Here is a 13,771-nt window from a genome sequence, read left to right as displayed (position 1 = left end):
TATTTTTGTATCAGTTATTTATTGTATGTGCTAGCCCTGAATCATATCTATTACTCACTAAGTAAATGAAAACACGTGATACCATACTATGAATTTACCCTTCTCTTTAAAAAAACCCAAGCTATTTGAACTGTTTCATTTTTTGTATTTTTTGCCAATGGCTTACAACAAGCTCATGCATTGTAATTCATCCTGTGAATACACCACACAGTGCAGGGTGTTCTTATTGCAGCACAGACACCAATGGGTCACTACTAAACCAGAAGTGTATAGCACATAGGAAAGGCTCTCAGACGCTGCAAAAATGTTACTTTTCTGATATTAGCAACCTTACCTAGTATGATTTTAATAATTCAAATTTCATTCCACTCTCAGAAAGTCAATATTCTGCTCTTGATTAGAAAATTGAAGGGCATTACCATGATTTCACATCTGAAATATATTTCAGTTGAAAATCTGTACATTTGGAAATAATACACAAGTTTTGATTTAGTTTTTAGAGAGAGATACAGTGTTTTCCCCGACTTTCAACTAAAAAACAATGAAAAAACTTAAAAGGAAGCTTTCTTTTAAACAAGAAAGAAATTAAAAACTTTTTTTTTACTGAATACTGTAAAATTGGATTTTGATACTCTAAAGTCATGAGCTACTCTACCAAACCATTACTCATCAGAATGTGTTATTTGCTGATATTGCAAATATACTCTTCATCTGAATGTGAAACTTGTCACCGGGAATATTCTTTCTTTGGCTTAAACAGTATTGTTTTAAAGATCTTCTTTTAAAGCATTTTATTCTTCACATTTAATTAAAACCAAGTTTTCACCCATTTGAGTTAGAAGCCTAAAGGGAAAACAAAAATCCCATTTCCCATCCTTAGAGCATTTATTTTTGAAGAGAGATTTATAGTGAGACACTTCCATTTCAGTAAAGAGATCTTGGATTTTAGCACCGGGATAAAACCAAATTTTTCATTAATAAAACCAATAGTAATGATACCCTGTATAAGCAACACTTTATTTACTTAGCCACTGAAATGCAGCTGCACATGGAGTATAGAGTAAAAATATACTTGGAGCATAGGGCATCAAGTTGTATCAGTGTTAAACAGACTTTTGGGTTCCTGATTTAGTTAGGAATGTTATCAAGATTCATTTGTGGAAGGATGGGAAAAGCTAATGAGACAGACAGGCTCTTTTTGCTTCCTCTGCTTTAACACTGCTGGCTGCACAGGGCAAACTGCAGTCCTGACTGCCAGCCCATTGGAACCAAGCACTGAACAGCCTCTAGGTCTCCAAAGCACACCTTGCAAATGTCCTCTTTTTTACAGCACATATTGATAAGACAAGGCATGGAAATGACAAAGTAGGTTGCACATACTGTCCACTTGATTTGATGTAGTACTTTCCACTACACCTTTGCTTCTGTTTCCAAGCACTTTTTCCAGAGAAAAAGAAAAATATTTGCACATTTATCTCAATATTTATATCTTTTGATTCTTGAATAATAGTGTCTTTAAAAACCTAGCATCTACAATATCAAATGACAGCAGTTTGTGTCTTAGGGCAAACTTCACGTTTGGCATGGTCTGGTTTGTTTGTTTGACAGCAGGAATGTTAAGCACAGTGCAATTGCTGCTCCATCCTAAACTAACACACAGCATACATCAAATTTTACAGCCTCCCAAAGCTATCAGAAGCAAACAATACTGGAATGAGTAGTTGCATGCCTAATGAATAGCTGTATAGTAAACCCACTCTCCATGAAGAGAGCATTGGGTTGTAATAAGGTGTCTAGGGCTGTCGGGAGTTGTTCCAGGACTTTAAGCAACTATAGTCCTTGTTGCCTCTCAGCTGTTTTCTTTCTTCTCTTCTTTATGTGCTGTTTCCTGCCAGGCTTCACTCTTTGTCCCTCCCAGCAGCCTGCAAGCCATGCCCAGGTGGCAGCAGCCACCAAGGAACAGAAGGGCCAGAAATAACAGGCAGAGTGGCAGTGCAGATGGGCAGTGACCCAGCACAGGTGGTGAAGCAAAATTCTAATTCCTGGTACAAGAGAGTTGCCTTAAGAGGGCAATCCCTCTTCCCCCTTATGCTAGGTCTGACATAAAAGGAATTTGACTACATTGTCTCACAAGCTGTTGCACTATAAGGTTAATAAAACATAGGGATATGCAGTTCTTCAAGAAAAATTTTTGAAGTTTTGGAGATGACAGGCTGGGTGAGGAGCTCCTTTTCCTTTTTCTTCTGATCTTTTTTCTCTTCTTTTGATCTTTTTTCTATGTTAGTGTTTTTTCACACCCTGCACACATGTTCAGAATAAGAGCTGAAAAACAAGCTAATAAATAAATTCTGTATATTTGTCTTTTCCTGAAATAGTCTTTGTCATCCGTTAAAGATGATGGATTTCTTATACAATGAAACTCTCAAAGCAGCAGTAGTATGGCAAGCTGAAAATAGGTGTGCTTTTCTGTTTTTTTTTTTTTCATCTAAAATGGATAGATATTTTAGCCTTAAAGTCAACATGAGTCACTTTTGGAATACCCTGGTGACTAGCAAAATGCATACTTGCAGTTTCTTCTGCATCACAGTCTTACTATACAAGACACAGTACATCCCATCGTCTTTCTCTGCTTTGCTTCATAACAAAGAGCTGTCAAAATTGATAAAACCAAGCAGAACGATTACACTATCCTACACCTATTTATAAACTCAGTTCATCTCATGGCAGTCAATGACATGATGGTACAGGCTGCTATGAACTTTAAAAGATTGTATCAGGCCTGACATCCTTGTGTCTAGAGGGAATGTGAGGAATCAGGAACAGGATGATGTTTCTAAACCAAGTCACCCTGGCCTTTGGACTAGTTTTGCTTATTTTGCTGGTAAAAGGCTTAGCATTTGGGTTCTCAATGAGTACTGGGAAAGAGAGGAAAATGACTGACTAGCACATCCTTTGCAGAAATCTGAAGTCAGTTTTTAGCGTTCATTTGGATTTGCTGTTGCTGTTGCAGGGGAACAGACCTGGCTTTATTTGATGCTGAAAAGAGGAGAGTCTTGGAGATGCCCTTTTCCTGTTTTTATATTCTTAAAGCATTCACTTTTGGTAGCTGAAGAGTTATGTCTTACAGAAGAAATATTGGGCCATATGACCTTTGGTCTTGTATAGTATTACTGTGTGCTTGGAGGCTAGTAGGAGCTCTACAATAAGTCACATGTATTCTAGAAAGCAATTATTGTGCAAAACATGGTTTAGAATGATAAAGACTTATTTGTTATAAAAGATGCAGCAGTGAAAATTACTGGGAGAGATGTTTTCAAAATCTATTAGCTCTTCCTTAAGAATAGCCTCATTGTTACCAGATGCCTTTAGGCATTATTAAGGGAAGAAAGCTTATACAGTATGTTGGATGATGCAGCTCAAATTGCACACGTATAATTAAGTGGGAATTCAGTTGAAGAAATACGTATGTGTGCAGTGATAAAAACAAATTATGGATTGACTTCATGTAGGACTCAATTAGCTCCATTAACTTCAGTGAGCTAAACTGACAGAAACCAGCCAAAGATCTGTGCCATCAGTTTGTCAGTAGTTTTATCTGATTTATATCAGTGCGTAACGGGAATAGGATTAATTTTATCCCTACTATGACTCCAAAGATTTCAAAGTGGTTTTGTGAAATATCCAGGAGAAAATGAGATACTCATAAGCATACATTCCTTTCAGAAATTCACTTGATTATGCTTGAAAAGCACTGCATAGCTCTCAATGTCTTTTTAATGGTGCTGTCCTACAATAAAATATGCCTGATTAAGTGTCCTAAGAAACATTATCATTAAGGTTCTATGTCTGGTGAATATCACTTTCAAAGCTTTTCTTTCCCTGATTGTGATGAAAGAGACATAATGGTCAGTTTGTGATGAGTTCTAAGTAACCGGACTTGATTTACTGTTGAATTGCTGCATTTAATATGAGCATTAAGTCACATTCTATCCTGTTACATATTTTCTAGCAAGAAAAATATACTAAGGCTTCTTGATTTTGTTGGAATTTATATCAAAGGAAAAATACAGGCTAAGATATCTGCACCATCTAGTACCTTCTAAATGAAGAAGTTGCTAAAAAATGAAGTTGTAGTATTTATTACATACCAATTAACCTAGGTAACTAACAGGAGGAATAAAAAGAGTAAAATTCATTACTGCAGCCCTTGAAAATATTTTACACTGCCATCATAAGCTGCATATAAATCCAGGATTTCCAGTTTTTAGGTTTCAGGTATGTCCTCTAGATACCTCTTGGATAGATGAATAACGCCCAAAAATTATCAGCTTCCCATGTCCATTCATGTTGGTTTCCACTGAAAAGAAAATTAGTCTTTCCAGTGGGAAGGCAAACAACAGCCTATGTCACAACACCAGGTGCCCTCATCAGGCTGATCAGTAAAACTTGGTTTGTCATAAAGCACCGTGCTGCTGAACCTGATCAGAAGCAGTCCCAGCCCTTGAATACCTGAGTAGACTATGAAAATCATCAGGACAAACTTTACTAGAAATATAACTCCAGCAAAAAATTTCAGGTCTAGCCTTTTAAGTGCAAAACTAATGTTCTTTCTAGCTCCATGTTAAGATCTGTGTAAAGGTGGGTCCATTTTGCAGTTTCCAGTCAAAATTTTGAACCTGGTGCTTTACTTAAGCCCATGACAAGATGTTCAGAGCTTTTAAATTGTGCCCAATTAGTAAAACTTAAACTCTTGCTGGAGACATACAGGCTCTTCAGAGGTTTACATGCATACCTGAGCATGTCCTATAATCTCTTACAGGCTATTGAAGGAGTAATAAGTAGGTAGATAAGCCAACCTTAGCCCTCAGATTTCCAGATAACCAAAATATTAGAAAATCATTATAGACTAATTGGAGGAATTGTTAGGAAAAAAAAAGTAAAAAATGAAATTAGTGCCTAATTCAACTCATTCTCAAGTAATTTTTTTAATTAGATCAGATAGGTTATCTCTGATTATTGACTGTAACAGGGAAGCATAGAGGGCTGTGAAATCCTTCCTCCCACACACCAAACAGTATAAAGAAAGTGTTCATCTGTTCCAACAGTCTCTGAAGTGGGATGTTTCCTAATGAGAAGACATAGCCTTACAGATATCACCAAGGAAAGATGAAGCAGAGTCCCATGATTAGGGATGCACCTTCCCAGACTGACTGTCTCTGTACCAGACAGAAGCACTGCTTGTTTTACCACAGACCCTTGGTGCTCACACATGTAAGCATGTGTTCATCGTGCTTCCAAAACTTTTCTCACCAGAAAACAAGAGAGAGATAGAAGGATGATTTTTAAAGTACTCCATATTTTAAAGAGCTTCTCAGATTTGCAGGGGAAAACAATAATTTGGCAAGGATTATATATAAGAAAAAAAAAAAAACATGGGTTGTTTCTGCCTGACAGAGCATCACAAAGAAAATCATACAGCCCATTGGTATTCCAGCAGTGGTGTAAGTAATTCCATAAAACCAAACTAGCTAAAAAAAATGAAAAAAATTAGTCTGAGGAGAGGCTTAAGCCTGATTACTGAAAATAGGAAACAGCAAGTGTTCATTATGATGGCAAACTATGGGGGTGGGGGAGAGAGAGGGTGGCATAATGAGGTTTTTTTGTTATTGTTTATGTGATTTAAGGCCTATATTTTCTAAGTTAGAGCTATTACCATCAGCACAGAATTTTCAGTTAAAATGTATTTTGTTTATTCCAGTCAAAGAGTAGTTTATCAAAACAGGATCTCTAGGAAAATATTAGTCCCTGAAAAATAGAGAAGTTTAGTTTATATAAAACGCAAATTTGAATGTTTGCTACTGCAAACCGTGGGTAAGCTAAAGAATATCCTAAAATTTATGAGAAACTTTTTATGTAGCATATTAGTCATAAAGAAATAATGTAATCCTTGAATTAGAATTATGTGCACAACCACTGATGTAATGACTTATGGAAACTAAAAGGTCACCAAATTCATAAAATAATTAAGTCAAGTGGGAGAAATGGAAGCACCTTAAGTATGTAGTTGAAAATACTGTGTGCAGAAATATTTGCAGAAAAGTAATATCTGAGCGTAAGATAAAAGAAATTAAAGTAAACACAGCATTTGCAATGTACTGTAGCTTGAAATGGAATATTTCTATGAGAGGAAAAGATTGATAATACTATTTGCAGCAGGGCATCTTCTGAAGTGTTAATGCCTTTCTATAATTAATCAAATCTATCCATAAGGCGATTTTCAACCTTTTTTTCTAATTTGACAACATGTAAAATCTTCCAGCAGATAGGCTAAATCTGCTGGAGAGAATTTAATCTTATTGATGCTCCTCTTACTTTCCTTAGTTACCTTACACAAATCCCTTGGAAATAGACCACAAACGTCAAGGTATCCATGGATCCCAGCCTAAAAATTGCTGTTCAATATTCAAGGTAAGTTGAATTAGTTTAGAAAGGGTGATGGTGAAGGAGGTAATTTCTCTCAATATTTTAAAAAGTTATATTTTAAATTCTAAATGGAGAACATGCGAACATGTGTCAATTGTATGTGTATCATGTAGAAATATAGGTTGGGGTAATGACCTAGATAAGACATCCATACAGGAAATTCTGACCTGTAATAGGCAGTGAACAGCTGCGATTCCTACAATATTAGGTATTCTGAATGAAATACAATATTAGGTATATGTATGAAATACAAATAAATCATCATTACATAGCCTAAATATGGCGAATATTTTATTTTGGTGCTGTTAGAAATGAAGTCTCCTTGTATTCAAGACTTGTATGAACTGCATTTATTTTGATTTTTGTGTCAAACTAAATACTAAAAGTACAGATAATACTAAGCCAAACTAATGTCTTATGAATACTTTGGTGCTTTTTTGTGCACACATTTTTTACACACACAAGTGGCTTTAAGATCCAAAACTGACTGTTGGCATAAAACCGTTCTAAATACTCATTATGGTCAAAAATTGCAAATAGAAGTAGAAATTAAATGTCTGTGTTAAAAAAAAAAGAAAAAAAATTGCTAAAAAGAGAACTTGTGCATGAGGGGTTTTTTTCTGTTTTCTGAAGTCTTTACACTGAGTAAACTTCAAAAAAAATCCTCACAGTCATATGAGAGAAACTGGAATTAAAACTTTTCCTCTGTTATTACATGTATTCACAATAAATTATGCCGAATATATAATCATAGGTGGTATGACACCAGGAAATTCCTGACCACCAAAATACCAGGTCGATATGGATCCTATTGCAATAAGGGACTACCACAGATAGAGAGTTTGTTGTAAAAGGTTAAGGTTACCATCTGGAACAAAGTTGCCCTGAATCTATCTGAAGTAAATTAAAACACACATTCTTCCATGAGTCTTCAAATCTCTTTGACCCTATTCTGGTTTGTTAGAAAGTTAGAAAAGGCTGTGCTTTTTTTTGTCTTTTTTTTTTTAATTAAATTAAAATAAGTCTGGAAAGGGATAATTCTTTTTGTGGATTACAAATAAAACGCATGAGAACTGAGATGAGTGATATGACCGTATTGACATAATGCTAATGGAATGTTGTTTGTTCAAATACTCTAGAAAATAGAAATGTTATTGAAAAATGTAAAAAATGTAGATTTTACCTACTTTACTCTCCTTTTTTTAGCAACACATGACATCCTGTGATTGCTCCCAACCATTTTACAATTGGCATTAATCTGCCTCTTAAAATATGGCTGAGACTGTGAGCATCAGTAAGCAAGCCAGTCTTTATTCAACATTTTCATTTCATCAAGAGCAGTTAGATTGCCATTTTGTATATGACTGGATCTACTTTCCTCTGTATATGACCGGAGCCGCATTCTTCAATAAACAACTAAAATGTGAACTTTCAGACCCTCATAAAATTTTCAGTTTCTGCATTCAGCTGCAATGTTGACTATATCTAAGAGTTCTGATGATGCATGATTGTCATGGCAGATGATTCTTTAGACCTATATTTTGTAGGTATAGCAATGCTTGGTCAGCTTGCTTCTGCTGATCTCTAGCAAAGCAGAAATCATAACAAAGGAAGAAAATAAGGCCTGGTATACTAGAGATCAGTTTCAAAAATCCTTCACATCATTCCCTGTAAAATATGAATTGAACTGTTCAATAATATGAAGATAATATTCACATATCAAATTTAGGTAAATTTTAGGAAAAACCTAAATTCGGAGACTGATATCTCCACATTTCTTTACCAGCAAGAGTGATGGTTGTGGTTTTAAGGATTGTTGTGTTGTGAAGCCAAGCTGGAAATGAAACATCCCACAGCTGCTCGCTCAACTCCCTTTCTTTTCCCCCCACTCCAGTGGAATGAAGAAGAGAATTGAAGTAAAACTTATGTGTTGAGATAAGAACAGCTTAATAATTGATAAGAAAATACAATACAATCATCAATGCAAATTATTAAAAAATATAATAATAATAATAATAATAATAATAATAATAATAATAATAATAATAATAATAATAATAATAACAACAAATGTGCTTTGCAATTGCTCACTACCAACTGACTGATGGCAGACTTGCTTGCCCAAGCCCAGACTGGCTGCTCCTCCAGCTAACTTCCTCCATTTATATACTGGGTTTGGTGTCCTGTGGTGCGGATAGCCCTTTGCCTATGTCCAGTCACTAGTCCCAGGTATGGTCCCTCCCAGTTTGGTTTTTTGTGTCCCTCCTCACTGGCAGAGCATGAGACAAGAAAAGAGAAGTCCTTCACTTAGGATACACTCAACTTAGCAAAAAAACCCCGAAATCTATGTGTTATCAGCATCATTCTCATTCCAAATCCAAAATCCAAAACTCAGCACTGTAACAGTTACTGAAAAGAAATTAATTCTACCCTAGATGAAACCAGGACCAGTGACATATTCTGGGTCCAGGAGGCATAATACCAAAATATTCCCATGCCTTAGAACCATAATGCACATGCAATATGGTTTTTAAGAGGTAAACAGACACTATGAACCGCTCATGAGTGTAAAAGGACCGGAAGCCATTTTTGTACATTGCCTATAATGTATGCCTGACCCCTGTGATGGGGATTTAATGTAACCAATACTGTCCTGCCAGCCTGGCTCTGATGGTTGTGGACTGCCTGCTTGATGACCCAGGAGCTGGACATCTCACTGCTACCCTCATTGAATACTGAAAATCCTATCCAGAGCAGAAATCACAGAACTGAGGACATCCTCCTGCCCTGCATCTCCCTCTGGATTAGCCTACTTTTTTTTCCATTGCCTAGAGAGATATATTAGTCAGATGAGACCCCTAATCTATGCATGGAGGTTAGGTACCTAATGTTAGTAGCACAAATACATCACAAAATGTACTCCACCAAAATGATTGCACACATGAACCGTAATAAAAAGCAGTTTGCCAGAGCATTTCAGAATTAATGACTGAGATGGCAATAAAACAGAAAAAACGGAGTGGGAATGGCAGGCAGTTCTTCAGAATGCAGCAGTTGGTGCAGTGTTTAAAGGCTTTTAAAGGAAAATACCTCTTTCAATACCCTCCCTCAGGACTTTTAATTGAAGCCTTATGAACGAGATGACTGCAATAACTCCTTCGGGAGTAATAATTGTTGGGAGTGCCCATGACAATGGAGTAGAAATACTAATCCCAAAGGTGTTTAAATGAAGCAGTAGGCATGAGCCTGGGTCATACGCAGAAAAGTGTAATGCCTTTTCCCAAAGGTGCTGCAAAAAGAATGTGAGATAAAAACTTTTGCAATACTGACTGAAATTTAAGCAGTATTTGCAGTGTTTTGAAACATCCCATTATTTAGAATGTGAGATCAGTTTACAGCTGGGGAACAGGGCACAACAATAACTTCTAGAGTAAATACAGTTTCAGTTTTTTTAAAATGGTGGCTACAGCAGATTAAGAAATACAAAATTTGTTTACTACAGGAATTTTTGAAGAAGCTGAAAATATTTCCACTCTGATATATTTTTTCAGAGGGAAATGCCCTAAAACCTCAACCTTGAAAAAGTATTGGTTGTTAAAACGAAAATTTGTTTTTCTGATTTTTAAGATATAAAGAACATAAATAAACAAAAAGCCCCAACTCCTACCTGTGATTTTGGCTTTTCAAAATTTCAAGCTGCTGTAATCTCTTTCTCACATGACAAGAACTTTGTTCAAACTCACAGGGCTGAGTTATTTTCATAGAAGAAAGGAATTGTAGGGGGGAAATATCCCCTTCTAGAGCATTTTTTCTGGCTTCTATCCATTCTTATATTCCTATCCATTTTTCTTTATCTTGTTTTCAAGAACTCCCTTTCCCATAACAGATCTGCTTCTGAGGGAAATTTCTACTATTGCTGCCCATTGTCTATTTACTTTGCTTAAGTGCAGGAATGTTGGGCCATCCTTCATGGCCTGCCATAGCTCCAGAAATTGAAATATTTACTGCTTGTAGAGATTGCAACTATTTTCAACTCATCCATTGTAATTCTGAGGCTTTCCTGGCACATGGAACCAAGCTGGCATGAGCACGCACTGTGAATCCCACTCTTTGGAACAGCAGCAGATTTATTGTATTGGGATTACATAGTCAATCTTTGATTGGGCAGTAGATCAGACTTTCCCTAGAAGTTTTGGGCTTAGGGACCACGAGCTAACCATGCACATACACTGTCATCATCTGTGGATTAAGATTCAGCAGCTCTGGGGAGTGCAGACATACAGAATTTTACTAATGGGGAGAGGAAGGTGTCACCTTCCCACTAAGAGCCCAAAGGAATGAAAACTTATTTGCTCCCTTGTGATTTCTCCATACATTTACCTTAAAAAATAAAGGTAGATCTTTTAAATCAGTAACCTACTTCAACACCTTATTTCACTTTTGAGACTAAGCCAAACTCTATTTGTAAGCCAAGACACATTTAGCTGAGAAAGCTTGTTGTGTGATTAATGCTATATAAATTCTCTTCTGGACCGGTTGCAGTATTAAGCAAGGGAGTACTTGCAGGGAGAAGCAAAGTTGTTCATTACATGAGCTGATTACCATGCTCTCAGAACAATAAACTGCTGCTGTTGCTACATTAAACCAGCTGTTGTGGCCTGCCATTGAGATCTCTATCTGTCTCCCTTCTCCCATGTGTCTGCATTAATCACAAGGGCAAAAAACCCCAATAAAAACATTTCCATTAATTGAAGATATCTCGTTTTCTGGAAAGAAAACATGAGCTTTGTTATGTGCGAGTTGTTATTTTTTTTTCAATGAAGGATTGTTCCTTGTCTGCACAGGTGAACTGCAAAGCTGCAGGGTGACAATAGATATTCTCATTAAATGATACTTTGTCACATTCATTAAAAAACCACCCAAAACCCCTAACTTAAAAAGAATAAATATTTTCTGCCAACCATAAAACTTGTAATATGTCTTTTAATGTTAATCTTGTTTCAACTTTGATCTGTAATACTATTTATTTGAGTAGATTCTTATGATGTTTTGAATACGTATGTGTGCAGGGACTGCTTGGAAATATGTGAAAGTTCATAATGGCAAGAGAGTAAGACAGACACATACAACTATTCATATAAACATTTAAGACAAATCCATATATGATTACATTTAATGTGGATTTGAACTGCTTTGTTACATTATTTCTTCCACAGATTTGTTCTTACTAACTTATCCAAACTCCATGCAATTCAAGATGAAGAACTGGATTCTTAATATTTATATATTTTCACTGTGCCTTTTCACTCTGCCATGTCACAATTTAATTTAAAATCTTTTAAAACAGCAGCAAATATTGGGGGAAGCATATAGCACAAGACTAAGAGAAGGAAATTGTTGCACTGAATACTTCAGAAATATCCATTCTTTCAGACTCTGGCACATCCAAAACTTCAAGAAGGCAGAGAGAGTTATTGCAATGTCTCCAAAATTTTGGCACCGAGTCTGGGAAAATAGCATAAAAAGCAGTGGTAAAAAGGTGCAACAGGTGATGATGCCACTCAAAATTCCAGTCTGGTGCACTACTCTGTGGCAGATGCTTCTGCCTGAAGCCTTCAAGCCTGGTTGCTACATTTGCAACCTTTGCAGACAAGATAGTTGTGCCAAATACAGGATAAGGATGAGACTATTTAGTCCTGGGAGAAGCACTCCAACCAGGCTGTGGCACAAGAGTAAAACCTGGAGGCAAACAAGCAAACAAACGACAGATGTGTCTAGAAAACTGGTAAAATAGTCACACATTGCATCTGGGTTTGTTAAACCATTTTAAGAAAAAAAGGATATGTAATGTGTAAATGTCCATGGATGTGAGGAGGGAAATCTCATTTACATGACTTTCCTATGTGTTTCTGTCTCTTTCCTCAAAGAATACAAAATAATACACTGCAGATTAGGAACCAGATAAGTGGATGTATGGAAAAAAAAAAAAAAAACCACAGAGATAAATACATCCCCAGTGGAACTCCACTGTGATTACTGGAATTATTCCAAGCCATAACTTGGGTCATAATTTCATATTTATATTAAAGCCTTGGAGATTAGTATAAACTGTTAGACTTGAGTCTTGGAAAATCTGCCAAAATCCTTTCTACAACCCCTTCAAATCCCACACTTGGCATATTGTTTTTGTTTTGGATACTAAAACATCAGTTTAGTAAGCACAAAGCATAGGTGTTTGATGTTAGTGTTGTCACTGTATTTATTACTGGAATGTTCCAAAATATTATTATAGTAAAGGTGATATGTGAGTAAAACAGAATAAAATAGACACTACATTATAGAGGAAAAAAAAAACCACCTTGGTTTTATTGCTCTATAACCACAGTGTTTGTATAGTTTTAAGAATGGTAAGCCTCTTTTCTTACCCATTTTACTCTTTGTGCAATCTTTTTTTGTTGTTTTTTCTTTTTCCTAAAAATTGCCCGGTGATTTGCAGATCCAAAACCAGCACACACAATTTCAAGTAATATAATATCTGCAATTTTGTAATAACTGTAACTTTGCATTGAAGACAAGCAGAAATAATGTGTTTTCCTACCTCTAGCTGGTATCACTCTTGAATGAATACAGAAATGTCAGGGCCTGCTCATATTTTGCTCTTGAAATGGGAACAACAGACTTATGACAAAAGTGAAAGATGAGTATTTAATAGCTGTCCAGGGGTGTGCAAATTAAAGCTGCAGACTAAATAGCAGTTTATGGGGCACAAAACCCAAGAGACAGTGAGTAGACAATAGGCCCACGGAATTGTTGGACAAGACTGAGCTATCAAACGTGAATTCATCTCTCTGCACCATAGCTACTTCAAGAAAAGTACTGAGCTTTGTTAAAGATACTGAAGTCAGGGCCACAGTTGTGATGCTGAGTACCAGAAACATGAAGTTGCTAGCATCTCTGCTGGAGACAACTCCAGACTGACTGCAGATGTGAGGAGCTGTGGAGCTGTAGCCCAACAACCCTTGAGTAATCCCATTGCCTCTGATTGACCTCTCAGAGGAGCTGCAGCACCCCTAAACCTTGTCCTTCACAATACAGGGAGGGTTTTATTATCTGTCTTAATCATAGCAGACTTGCTCTTGAAAGAAGGCTTAATTTAAAAAAAAAATAAAAAAGAAAAAAAAAAGGAAAAGACCTACTGAGTTTGAAAGCCTGAAAACACCTACCAACTTTTTTTTACTGACTGGAAATAGAATAATACCAGTTTCATTTAGGTTAGTGGAGCAGCAGT

This window comes from Catharus ustulatus, chromosome 3, assembly GCF_009819885.2.
Source record: "Catharus ustulatus isolate bCatUst1 chromosome 3, bCatUst1.pri.v2, whole genome shotgun sequence".
Classification (NCBI taxonomy): Eukaryota; Metazoa; Chordata; class Aves; order Passeriformes; family Turdidae; genus Catharus; species Catharus ustulatus.
The sequence above is the reverse complement of the archived record's forward strand: the minus strand, read 5'-3'. Positions refer to the sequence as shown.